General features: G+C 35.6%; 1 long non-coding RNA gene across 1 annotated transcript; it reads right to left on the reverse strand.

Annotated features, from left to right (window-relative positions):
- Positions 1-4,192: 4,192 nt before the first annotated feature.
- LOC110938739 lies at positions 4,193-4,795 on the reverse strand. Its single transcript, XR_004892630.1, has 3 exons — positions 4,721-4,795; positions 4,315-4,367; positions 4,193-4,219 (listed from the first exon to the last, which is right to left on the reverse strand). It is a non-coding gene; the product is annotated as an uncharacterized LOC110938739 (long non-coding RNA).
- Positions 4,796-14,050: the final 9,255 nt, after the last annotated feature.

The raw sequence follows: 14,050 nt of genomic DNA on the forward strand, positions 1-14,050 counted from the left end.
AAGCTTAATCCAGAAATCTAAATCTTCTGAAGATTTCTGTTTGTTTTCAAGCTCTTTTACCAACTCTTTGATTTTCTTTTGAGCGCTTTCACCTTCTTTTTCAAGTTCGATAATTTTCTGAAGATGTGAATTTATCATCTTCTGTTTTTCAATGTTGTTTTTACTGAACACATTTCTCCCATCTTCAAGAATTTTCACTTGCCCTTCAAATTCTTGATTTTTTAAAGTCAATCTGTTAAAACCAACCAACAGTTTGTCATTTTCAGCTTTCAACTTCTCACAATTTTCTTTCAGAGTAAGAATCTGATTTTCAGCAACGTGCTTCTCGTCTTTCAACTTTGTGATTTCAGATGCCAAACTTGCCATGTCTTTCACAAGTTTGTCATTATCAGTCTTGACGTTATCACATGTTGAGCACATTGTTTCATTCTCCACCGATTCTTCAGCTTTTGAAGTTTCTTCTTCCTTTGCTATGAATGTACCTGCACAGAACATTTTAACGAAATCAAAAGGATTTCCATTATTATCAATATAACAACCTCGTTTGAAATCGTATTTCAGCACATGTTTTGTCCTGATACATTTAGTAACCCTTTTGTGCATCTCTTCAATCACATCTGAACTTAGATCTAGCACATTATATTCCAAAACCTTGATCAAATCTTTCTTTTTCTTTCTAACTTCAAGTTCATGAGCTTTAAGTTTGCTGATGAATTGATTTAGAGGTAGTTTTGAAAAATTTGAGTTCTCCCTTAAATTCTTCAAACATTCACCCCATTCAATCGGTAATGCATCTGCAAATTTCTCCAATTTTTCAACATTTGACGGATATATCTCATGATCTTTCAAATAATTCAGTAAAACACTATATCGGTCTTTAAGATCATCCAACGTTTCATCTTTCAGAGACACAAAATATTTGAACCTTTTTGCCCAACCATCTTTGCTCACTTTTCTATACCCCTCATCTAGAAATCCGTGATGCCAATTATTAATCCTTTCGAAATAATAATTCTCCTGTTCATCAAACATCATTGCCATGTTTCGCAAAAAACCCGACACGTATTTGTTGACAAATAAGCAATCTAAGTGTGATGGAAAAGTTAACCAATCAACAATTTGACACAACGTCAAACTAATTTGGGCCAAATAAGCGAACTAGGATGAACCAAATAAGCAATCCAGACCAACTGTTCAAATAAGCGATCCAAATAAGTCCAAATAAGCGGTCCAGATATGATGCTATACGAGCGGTCCAAAAGTGTCCGAATAAGCGATCCAGAATCTGTACGATCGAGCGATCCACAACTCGTCCGAATGAGCGATTCAAGAACTGTCCGTTCGAGCGGTTCAAGCTATGTTCGAACGAGCGGTCCACATTCAATTCCAATTTTGACTCACTTAAACTTTGAATTTTGATCCGAAACTTTCTAGGGTTTATCTCGATGCTATTGCGCACAATCTGTGAAAAATTTAGCGAATTCCGACCGTGAAATCTTCCCGAATCAGAAAAAGAAGGTGTAGAAGTAAGAAAAAGTGACAAAATCTGGCTAATTTCTGCAGAGAACCTCCTCCTGAGCTCTGATACCAATTGTAGGATCGTATTCTGACCCAAACGAGTCGTTCAGAGGCTTTCTCCTTGGTTTCAGGTGCGGAATAACAAGAAACTAAGGTAGAAATAGCACACAGATCACTTTAACTACTTGTTTTACTGATTTGACGCTGATTACACTTCAAATCTCTCACCGGCAGCACTTTGGCACGATTTCTCTAACTCTTTTTCAACTGGGATCGCTCATCAAGCTATATATAGAGATTGGGAACCGCTTATTGGACAGACCCAATAAGCGGTCCAGACAAGTCACTCGAGCGGTCCATGTCTTGTCGTACGAGCGGTCCAGGAAAGGTTCCGTTCGAGCGGTTCAACATGTGTCCGTTCGAGCGGCCCATACACTTAAATGACCAAATGAGCGATCCAACAACCTAAAACCTATACAATCTCACAATTTCTTGTATTTCGTTCATTTTACAATCAATCCTATTCTAAAACTCGAACGAAGATGTAGTCGACAGACAACTGCACCAACATATCAAACATAACAGCACACATGAGTTGATTAATGGAACAAAATGGCGAGGAGAAGAATATACATCAGTGAATCGAATAGAGATCAATTTCTCATAGGATCCCATTTAAGATATATAGATATATAGATATAGATAAAGAACGGGGCAAGATATACCTTTCCTTCAACTTCTCATAGGATCCCATTCAAGAGTTTCTTGTAGGGGAAGGAGTCTGAAAGAAGCTCATCACCTAAAATTACAAAACACAATTTGAATTATATATGCAACTCGAGTACAAAAACAATAGTCGAAGAAGACTCGAAGCATCCCTAAAATTAAAAATAATATAGTCAAAGCATCTCATAAAAAAAATCAAGATTTCAAAGCGTTCAAAATTTAAAATCAAACACAATAATGGTTTACTTCAAAATTTAAATTTAAAATAATGATCGACTTAAAATTTAAAATTTAAAATTTAAAATCTGAAAATCAAATCACTAATATCCAATCCCGTAAATAAAGCAAACTTATTAGGAAAGTCTAACTTTTCAAATTTAAATTCAATTTACAGATTCGAAATTTAAAATCAAACACAATAATGGTTTACTTCAAAATTTAAATTTAAAATAATGATTGACTTCAAAATTTAAAATTTAAAATCTGAAAATCAAATCACTAATATCCAATCCCGTAAATCAAGCAAACTTATTAGGAAAGTCTAACCTTACCAAGCAAAACCAACCGACATAGAAACAAACTCATAAGAGAGGGAAAAAATATAAAACAAACAAAAGGAGGGGTTTCAGAAAACGTAAATGAATTTATTTATAGAAACACTACAAATTTTTCGAAAATTAATACAATACCAAATTTATTAGTAACTAAAAAATACAGCCAAAATTAAATGAGCATAAAATATGAAACCAAACATTATACCGGATAAAAAATAGGAAAAAAAACAATAAAACCAAAATTTTTTATTAACATGTCCGACGAAGTTTAATAGTCCGGCAATGGCATAAAATTTAGGGTTAACCATGAAAAAACAAAAAAACAAAACAAAAGAATCATTAATACATATTAATACAATAAAAAATTTATTAGTAAAAAAACTAAGATTTTCAAATTTCAAAAAATGTCATAGTTTGATTTGCCAAAAAAAAAAAAACAAAATAACTTAAAAATTATAGAGATTAGCATAAATGATGAAAACTATCATTATACCGGATCAAAAAACACCAAAAAAACAATAACATTAAACTTACCTCTTGTGTTCGAAGAAGATTCAGACTCCTGCTATTGCATAAAAATTAGGGTTTATCATGAAAAAACAAAAAATAAAAAAAAAAAACCAGTAAGAGCATCACTCTTTCAAAGACATCAAGAATAGATCCATTAATAAGATTAGATTCGAAAATTTTAAATCATCATCAGCAACACAAAAATACAGAAAAATGATTAAAAAAAGTGCGATTAAACATTTAAAATACATAACAATCTAATCTAGTTTACATACCTGCAGGACAAGTGGAATGATCTACAAAAAAAGAAGAAGAACAAATTCTGAGAAACTTGAAAGTTAATGTGATTGTCGAAAATTATGGAAACTAACACAAAATCTGGAAGCAATTAATATAAGTTATCTTGATAAATTTGAAAATACGTTACAATTTAGACAACTTTGATAAGTATCCATAATTGATATAAATTTCAAAAGAGGCATACAAACAACAATTAAGTTTCCGAAAAAACACACTAAGATACATCCAAAATACTCTTACCCCATTACACATCCAATCACTTTAAAAAAAATTATCTATACACATACACTAACCAAAGTCTAAACCAGAGAAAGTGGACCAGATTGAGAGATTGACGCCTATCGATCTGTTAATCATCCACCAGAGAGTAGCCTCCTTAATGTCTTGCACTATTTTAGTTTGAAAAGCATCGACCCCTTTGAAGATCTTATCATTTATCCTTAACCATAGCCTTCATACTATCATGAGAAATACAATATAAATCGGCATTGTTTTTGTGGGCGTATCCAGACTAATTCTACATACACAAACCTTCCAACATATTGATTTAGCGAAGATACGTGAAGCGAACAAAAGACAGGAATAGCAGCTTTTATATTTTTTTATCATACCTGTAATCATTTTATAAATAATGCTATACAAAATTACAGGAAGACAAACTGTTATAGTTATTTTTTTATAATATCAATCATAATGCTATACACACCTTGTCGTAGCTTAAACACATTTCTTCAGATTATGGCCCAATTTGATCAGATTCTAAAAAACGAAGAAAGATTATCATGAGATACTGTAAAACTGGAGTTTAGGATGTAAACCATAAAAATAACAAATTAATTTAGATGATTAGCCTTGCAGAAAACCCAAATCGGGAAAGTTTACCTGAATCGTTAACGAAAAAAATCAGACTCAGATTGGGTTACTCAAGCGGATATTAATCACTAGAATAAGATCGGGTATCAAACATAAGAGCACACATGAGTTGATTAATGGAACAAAATGGTGAGGAGAAGAATATACATCAGTGAATCGAATAGAGATCAATTTCCCATAGGATCCCATTTAAGATATATAGATATGTAGATATAGATAAAGAACGGTGCAAGATATACCTTTCCTTCAACTTCTCATAGGATCCCATTCAAGAGTTCCTTGTAGGGGAAGGAGTCTGAAAGAAGCTCATCACCTAAAATTACCAAACACAATTTGAATTAGATATGGAACTCGAGTACAAAAACAATAGTCGAAGAAGACTCGAAACATCCCTAAAATTACAAATAATATAGTCAAAGCATCTCATAAAAAAAATCAAGATTTTAAAGCGTTTAAAATTTAAAATCAAACACAATAATGGTTTACTTCAAAATTTAAATTTAAAATAATGATTGACTTCAAAATTTAAAATTTAAAATCAAAAAATCAAATCACTAATATCCAATCCCGTAAATAAAGCAAACTTATTAGGAAATTCTAACTTTTCAAATTTAAATTCAATTTACAGATTCGAAATTTAAAATCAAACACATTAATGGCAAACTTTCAAATTTAAATTTAAAATAATAATTGACTTCGAAGTTGAAAATTTAAAATCAAACACAATAATGGTTTACTTCAAAATTTAAATTTAAAATAATGATTGACTTCAAAATTTAAAATTTAAAATCTGAAAATCAAATCACTAATATCCAATCCCGTAAATCAAGCAAACTTATTAGGAAAGTCTAACCATGCCAAACAAAACCAGCCGACATAGAAACAAACTCATAAGAGAGGGAAAAATATAAAACAAACAAAAGGAAGGGTTTCAAAAAACGTAAATGAATTTATTTATAGAAACACGACAAATTTTCTGGAATTTAATACAATACCAAATTTATTAGTAACTAAAAAATACAGCCAAAATCAAATGAGCATAAAGTATGAAACCAAACATTATACCGGATAAAAAATAGGAAAAAAAAAACAATAAAACTAAAAATTTTGATTAACATGTCCGACGAAGTTTAATGGTCCGGCAATGGCATAAAATTTAGGGTTAACCATGAAGAGTAGATCCATTAATAAGATTAGATTCGAAAAATTTAAATCATCATCAGCAACACAAAAATACAGAAAAATGATTAAAAAAGTGCGATTAAGCATTTAAAATACATAACAATCTAATCTAGTTTACATACCTGCAGAATAAGTGGAATGATCTACAAAAAAAGAAGAAGAACAAATTCTGAGAAACTTGAAAATTAATGTGATTGTCGAAAATTATGGAAACGAACACAAAATTTGGAAGCAATTAAAACTTTAATATAAGTTATCTTGATAAATTTGGAAATACGTTACAATTTAGACAACTTTGATAAGTATCCATAATTGATATAAATTTCAAAAATTCAAATTTTGAAATAATCAGTCAAAACAATTTACCTAAATAGTTAAATATTATTCAAACTTAAATTCAAAACCAATGAGGTTAATATATTCATAATATAATCAATATCTAAATGACTGTGAAAAAAAATCAATCACAAAAAATACAGAAAAATGATTTAAAAAAGTGCGATTAAGCATTTAAATTACATAACAATCTAATCTAGTTTACATACCTGGAGAATAAGTGGAATGATCTACAAAAAAAGAAGAAGAACAAATTCTGAGAAACCTGAAAATTAATGTGATTGTCGAAAATTATGGAAACTAACACAAAAATTGGAAGCAATTAAAACTTTAATATAAGTTATTGTCACACCCCAACCGATGGCGGAATCATCGGGGCGCGGCACTGAGCGAAACAGATTGTTCAGAAGTTTCCATAACAACTATTTATATAATCCAGTTAAAGATACGTCCCATACCGTATCCCGAATAAACAAACATGTCATTACAGATAATCATCCAAACAAGAAATTTCGTTCCGACAACTCAGATTCAAATATTATTACAGCAATTGTTTATCTGCTTCTAGACCTCTATTCTGTTGACTTTCTGGCTGAAATGCCAGAGGACAAGATCTACAGACAACTATGCCCCAGACACTTGTTCTTGGCAGACAACCATTTGTTGGGGGCTTCTAGAAACTTATTCTAGTCTCGCTTTCCTAGCAAATAAGCATCCTAAATACCTGTCACATACGTTAAAATAAAGTCAATACATATAATGTAAAGGTGAGCATACAAGTTTGATAATAGCATATAGAGTTTGAATAGTTTACGCTTGACCAGCACGTACACAGAAGAAAACGAAGCATGTTAATTATCGACATGGACCTATCGATACCAATGACTGCGGGTTGACCGTCCGAGACGGTTCGTAATACATGATTACCACCGTAATCCATGCAAGTAATTGTCCTTAACAACCCCTGTGTGAACGGGTGCTGAGTCCAAACTATAGGACTACGTCGTTAAGGCAGGTAGACAGCATTCCACGTGTAAACACAATCAACAAGCATTCATTAAGTCACGTAATACATGCATATTGGTTAGCGTTCAAATAGTTTGAGTAGTGTGATCGTTTGTGTTTTGATATAAGCAACGTATGTAACACCCTAAAGTGCTAAAGCAAAAAGGGATCGAGTATACTCATAGTGATTGATTATGGATTGAAGGGAACGCTGAGAGTAGGGTTAGCCTGAATAGTTCGATAGCACAACAATGAGTAACGTGGAAATGTAAACAAATGGATGGATCGAATAGGCTGGTTGATCGAACGGCAGGTTTGATCGAACGGGCTATTCGATCGGCTGGTATGTCCGTTTGGACAGTCCTGTTCGATCGGCCGGTAGGCTCGATCGGCTAGGCCATTCGAGTGGATTGTTTGTTCCTTTGATGTGTTGGTGTATGATGGTTTGAACTTTTGAAGTTTTCGTTGTAGTATATGAGAACACTAAAATGTCCTTACCTTTCAGGTCGATCGATCGAACGGTCCGTTCGATCGGCCGGCTTAACCGATCGGCTGGGAACCTTAGAAGTGATTCTCAACAGGATGTCGCTCGATTGAACAGACTATTCGATCGGCTGGCATTCTTTACTACGAACGAGTTGTAGAATCAATCAAGTGTTGAAGCATAGTATCTCATGATCCGAACAGTAATGTTCACCAATCGAGTAACATATTCGATCGAACACCACTTCGTCAATACCATACCTCAGGAAGTTTGAAAAGTGAGACGCCATGTGCTAGCCGATCGGCTGGCCCGGTCGATCGGCTGGCATGTCTGATCGGCTGGGCTGTTTGAACAACCTAGCCGTTCGGCCAGCAAGTCTGACCTGGTCGGCCTTTCGTCTAACTCTTGGCTGTTTAATTACTTGTTGTCATATCGAGGTAGTTTGATAACGAGTTGAACTATGATATCCTCCGTTCCTACTCGTTCCTTCGGCTCGGACAGGAATCACCCAAGTCCGGCCGGTGAACGGTTCGGAACGTCGATTTAGAGTTTAACCCATCGTCGGTGAACCTTGTATATAGAATCCGAATCTTGAACCTCTTAACTGTTAGAACGATTAGTTAGCAAGTTCAAGCTCCGTTTCTACCGGTTTAAGGTTTCGAGTGTAAAAGGATGAAGAAAGTTGAAAATTATTCGTAAAAATGTTAAGATTCTTACAAATATTAGTTTGTTTATGTGGAAACCGGTCAGATCTAAGCTATTCATGGTTGAATGAGGTCAAAGTTTGGTGTTCTTCAAGAACACCATGATGACATCACCCAAGAACACTTAGATCTTGGTGATTTCATGGTTAGAAATCAAGTTTTGAAAGATAGAAAGGTGTAGAATCATGCAATGATCAAAAACGTACAAGAATTAGAGTGAAAACTTACCGGAGTTGAGAGAAATCTGAGAAAAGGTGAAGAAGAAAGCTGGTTCGGTCAGAGCTTTCCAAAAATAGAAAGTGTGACAATGACAGCCCTATTTATAGGCTCCAAAAGGGGAAAGTGGCAGCCGATCGGCCAGGAGCTCCGATCGAATGGGCTGCTCGATCGGCTAGGAAGATGCTAGCCGATCGGCTGGCCTGTTCGATCAGGGTGCCTCCTGTTCGATCCCCGGTCCACATTGAGTATTTCGCGATGATTTTCGATGTTTCGATTTCGATTGGACGATATATGAATACGATAGAGTTCCTAGTCAAATTACTTTTAGTCTCAACTGTCACACCCCGAAATATCAGAGCATGGCGTGACTGGACCGGTATCTTCATTGCACAGCGGAAGCAAATAAGCTAAGACTTCTAGAAAAATGAACACCGCTAAGTACTCGAATTCCCATGGGTTCTCCTATTCCAACCGTTCCATAGTTTTGAAAATGCAACCTGAGAAAGAACATGCGAAAAAGTCAACATAAAGTTGAGCGAGTTCATAGTTTGTTTTGAAAAGATTTATAATAAATCTTTTTGATAACCGGTTTTAAAGTTTTTGAGAAAATATAGTAAAATTATTTTCTTGGCATGATATATGAAAAACTGTGAGGCTAGCCCACAATAGTCTTTGTGCATTGCACGAGAGAGAATGGGCCGAGCCCAAACGAACCTTTGTAAGCAGGATCAGCGCTTCCTCTTACTTAGGTATAACTTGAAAACCGTTACTAAAGTTGGTAAATCCATGTACTTGTGAGTTTACATCAAATGAATCTTAAAAACATTTGAAAGTTCAGTTTATAAGTAGGTATGTAATGCGTCTATGAACATGTTGATCATTAATGTGTAGCTAAGACATTAATATGTGTGCCGACATAGGAAGCACTCAACCCGGTAGACGATTTAAGTGTCGATTCACTTCGACAGGGACACAAAAGCACTCTAAGTGGCCGCACAAGGACCGTGAGTGGGGCTCGCCCGTACCCGATAGATCTACCCCCTGTTCCGTGGTCCTTAAAAGGATTAATGGTGCCTAAGTTAGCGCCTATTCGCACGTGATCCAAGAGTTCATTCCATAGCTTAATCATACCATAGTTAATATGTATTTCAAAAGAAAAAGGGGGACATAAACCCATTGGGTTGTCTCGTTGTTCGTACGCAGAACAACACCGCCCCGTTGTAGTAACTAGGACATTCCTGTCACTAGTCATGAAAATCATGCACGTTTGTGAAAATACGCGTTTGTTTTGTAAAACCGGTATGTTTAGTGTAAACCTTTCGTAAACCTTTCGAGTTCGTTGAAATCCATTAGCAACATGGTTTATAAATATGTATTTTCGTTCATCAAAATAGTGTTTGCTTTTGCAAAAACTTGCATGTCTTTCCACCCCCGAAAACATTTATAAAAAAAATGTAAAACAGTAAAAAGTGGGGGTTATGAACTCACCTCGACATCCTTGTGCAAAGCTAGCTAAAAGTGATTCCATGATGTCATTCCAAGAATGTGACCTCGCTAGCGTGCAACTAAAGCATTCCTAATCAAGGAATAATTATAAGTTTTCTAATAAAACAACGTAGTCAAACTACGTGTCCGAGCTCTACCGAGTCGTTAACTAAACGACTCTCAGGTAGTGTTAATATTTTGATTTGAAATATCCAAATTATGGTTATTCGATCCCATTTATAATCGGGATAAACGCTAAGCCTCGGAAACAACTTAGTTTCCGAGTGATGTAGGATATATATATTTATATATATACAGATATAAGTATAATTGCAAAGTCGTGTTAGTTCTCGAGAATAAAAGGCGTAGATGATTTAGTAATACGTCTTCATAGTTTTCGTAAAGTGTAAGTATGTATAATATATATACTAGTTATCAACTAACTCGGTTAGCAAGGTGTTATAATTGTGCGATACGTGTCGTGTTCGGTTAGATGTTTGAAACGAATAAGCTTTATAAGAGTATTCGAAGTCCCGACACCCGAAATAAATATAAATATAAATAATTATATTTATGTTATATATTTTCCGAATACTAGACTTTTGAAATACGATTTCCGAATCGTTGACATTAGGAATAAATATAAGACATTATATTTATTTTATAAAATATAATTTTCGACGTTTGAAATAAATATAACTAATTATATTTATTTTATAAAAGTGTTAGAGTTTCAATATGTTTTCGTTGACTTGTAATCCACTTTTGTCGAAACGTTATAAACGCGTTTTGTAAGTCGTAAAGCGTCGCCAAAATAAATATACTCTTATATTTATTTTATAAAAATACCTCAATCTCGTTAGACGTCGCTTATATAACATAATTATGTTTGAAACTTCGGATTTTTGATGAAAAACAGACAGAGTTTCCTCTGTTTTTGGACGATCCCGACAATCAAACTGTCGATCTTTTTATAAAAATTCAACAATTTTCACCAAGCAAACAATATATACTAAAATTATACGAAATACGACAGGATAAAATGTAACTAATCACTAATCGATTCGGGTCGAGCTCGGTTCGCGTAGTATAAAAATCTATACTAATTTCGTGACGTTAACTTTACCGGATCTTGTGTTTGACCAATTGACCCTACAGTTGACTGGTTGACCAGAGTTGACTTTTGTTGACCTGACCCGTTTTGAATTGAATCCGAACCTGTCGAACCGAACAAACTTGAGGTGAATCGAGACCGAACCAAAAGTAAACCGCATACTCAAAACTGACCCGAGATGATGTTTGACTGGCGTTGACCAGCTGTTGACCTGTTGACTAACAGTTGACCGTCTGTTAACTCGAGTTGACTCGGGTGTTGACCGAGTTAACCGGGTTTGACCCGAAACTTTGACTCGAAACATACTTTAACTTGCTGAACTAGAGCCCGACACGAAATCCGAGCCTGGTGTTGAACCGAACCCAACTGTTGAACCGTGCCCTCGAAACAAATAATAAAAAAAATCAAATCATCATCATCAGTGACACAACTATCCATCAACTTCATTAGTCTCCAGTAGAAACAAAATGAAAAGGAACGATGATTTACCGGAGAACTTGACGGGAGAAGATACCACCGCCGCTGTGAGCGGCGGCGCTGCCACCATGTGCAGTCATCGCTGGCTTCGACCCCCCTACCATCACCATCTTCTCGTCAACATCATCACAATCGTCGGAAAACATAATCGTCATCAACAGGAATGAAGCGGCCGGAGCCGATTCCGGCCAGATCTGACCCGATTCCTCAGCAGCGTCGTCATCATCAGCTTCAACCTTGGTCATCAGTCTGTATCATCATCTCCGACGTCACCAGCGGAGCCGGTTTCACCGGTCGGGCATGTAGCCGGGGGGGGTCGTGATGTTGTCGGTGAAGGAGGGTGTTCGGGTGGATCTGCTCGACAAAACACCGTCGGTCGTCGCCGTCGCCGGAGCTCGGCGATCAGGCAGGTCGAACAAAGGGGGTGGGTGTCTTGCCGGTAACTCTTGTTTGTGTTTACAGAGATTTCGAGAGGGAGAGTGGTGACCGAGACGGTGTTCAGCTTGTGTAGTTAGAGTTGTAGATAAGGTTTTTGGTGGGTGTGTTCTTAGATTAGCAGACAATGAGATGAGAGTTTTTGAGAGGGAATAATGTTGGTGTCGGCTGATCAAATGTGGAACTTAGGGTTTCACTACCCTTTTATAGGTAGATTTAGTTAGTGGGATTTGGGCTTGGGCCCAAGGCCCACAAGCCCAATCTCGTATTTAAGGTGGCTCGTAATCTTCTACAAGACCCGTTTTCAAATCCGCACTTCGCAACTTGTCGTATGATGTTATTTTATGGTCAACAACACGTGATTAGTGTCGGTAGTCGCGTTTAATATGTGCGTTCGTCGATTACGGTAAAAATCGTATTTTCAATCGATAGGCGTGTGTTGTATTCGGTAGTACGCAAAATTCTAAAAACTAAGCTCATAAGTATAAATACGCGTATCAAATTCGTGAGTGTCGGCGTTGACAGTATTTTGTTCGGTTTCTGTTCGTTTTTGTTGATCGTTTAGCAGATTTTTCTGCAAATCACCATTCGCGCACTGTAGAGCCAGTTAGACGTTCCTAGGCACTCCAAAGGCCTAATTAATTTAATTAGTGTCTTAAACACTACTTAATATCGGCTTAAACGTTTGTTAATCGCGTAATTAGAAGCCGTTAATTACCGGTTGTCACATTCTCCCCCTGTTACAGAAATTTCGTCCTCGAAATTTAGATTATGTTATCTCCTCAGAGTTGTGTCGTTCCTAGGTAAGTCCGAATAATACAAAAGTGAATGACCGCGTAAACGAATCAAAACTTATTCGAATTATATGAGTGTAAAGACATTTTGCATCAATAAGAACCCAACAGTTTAACTGAGTTTGTTCTAGAAATCGGTGTCAAGTGAACGAGATGTTGTGATACTATCACCAATGTGACTAGGTTTACTGGATTCAACAAAAGATGAATTTTTGACCAGTAGGATTCCAAATGAACGTTCGCAATATGCAAATCAATTTTTGAAATAATAGAATTTACTACCAACGGAATCTAGCGTTGGTTGTTGTATAAGTGAAACTCGAATTCAACAAACTCAAATAAGTAGAATCATAAAAATGATTTATCAACTCTTGAACCATTAAATAAATAAAATCAACGTGTTGCAAGGATACACCGAAATGAAATACAACCGAACCTGGTGTATCATCGTCTTAATACATAGTTGCATTAAGACTATTTAAATGATTAGCCAAGCAAAGAGCGTACGTAGTTTTGCATGAAACGATCGATCATGATTAGCGCAAGCTATAAGTTTATACCGACGCCACAAGGCGTCGTAGTGAATGAAACAATTCAATAATAGCGGTGATCGAACAAGTATCACCTGTGTTTTGCATGAAACACTCGATCACGATTAGCCCAAGCTACAAGTTTATACCGACACCACAAGGTGTCGTAGTGATTGAAATAATTCAATAACAACGGTGATCAAACAAGTTCACCGTGGTTGAATTCAACTGAAGGTTCAACGAAGTAAATCTGAATGTTTGTTTCAAACAAATCTCATAGGATTTTCAATTGAAAATGAAACAAGGAAATAATGTTTTCGATCGAAAATAAAAAAAAACAATGAATATCACAAAATGTTCGATCGATGCTGAAAGAACCGTTAAGAGGTACACCGAAATATGACATGAACTTGTGTACCATTATCTTAATACACGATTGTATTAAGACTGCTTTAATATGACAATTAACAAGGAGGATTTAATATCAATAAAAATAAATAATTAGTTAAATCCGTACATGACGTGTGCAAACGAGATTAGCGCAAGCTTCAGATTTGTGAAAAAACGCCACCACAAGGTGATCGTGATCAAAGAGACAATTCAATGAAGTCGAAGACCAAACAAGCATGTTATGGTTCAAAGCAAACGAAGTGCTTGTTGGGATTAATTCGAATATGATGGCCTCAAACCATCATATGGGACCTTGAATTGAATGTATATTACGAGCAAGTCCAAACAATTGAACTTGGTTGAAACATAATCCGGCCATGAATTCATGTATCAATAAGAAAGTTTCGACATGGC

This window comes from Helianthus annuus, chromosome 1 (genome assembly GCF_002127325.2).
Source record: "Helianthus annuus cultivar XRQ/B chromosome 1, HanXRQr2.0-SUNRISE, whole genome shotgun sequence".
Classification (NCBI taxonomy): Eukaryota; Viridiplantae; Streptophyta; class Magnoliopsida; order Asterales; family Asteraceae; genus Helianthus; species Helianthus annuus.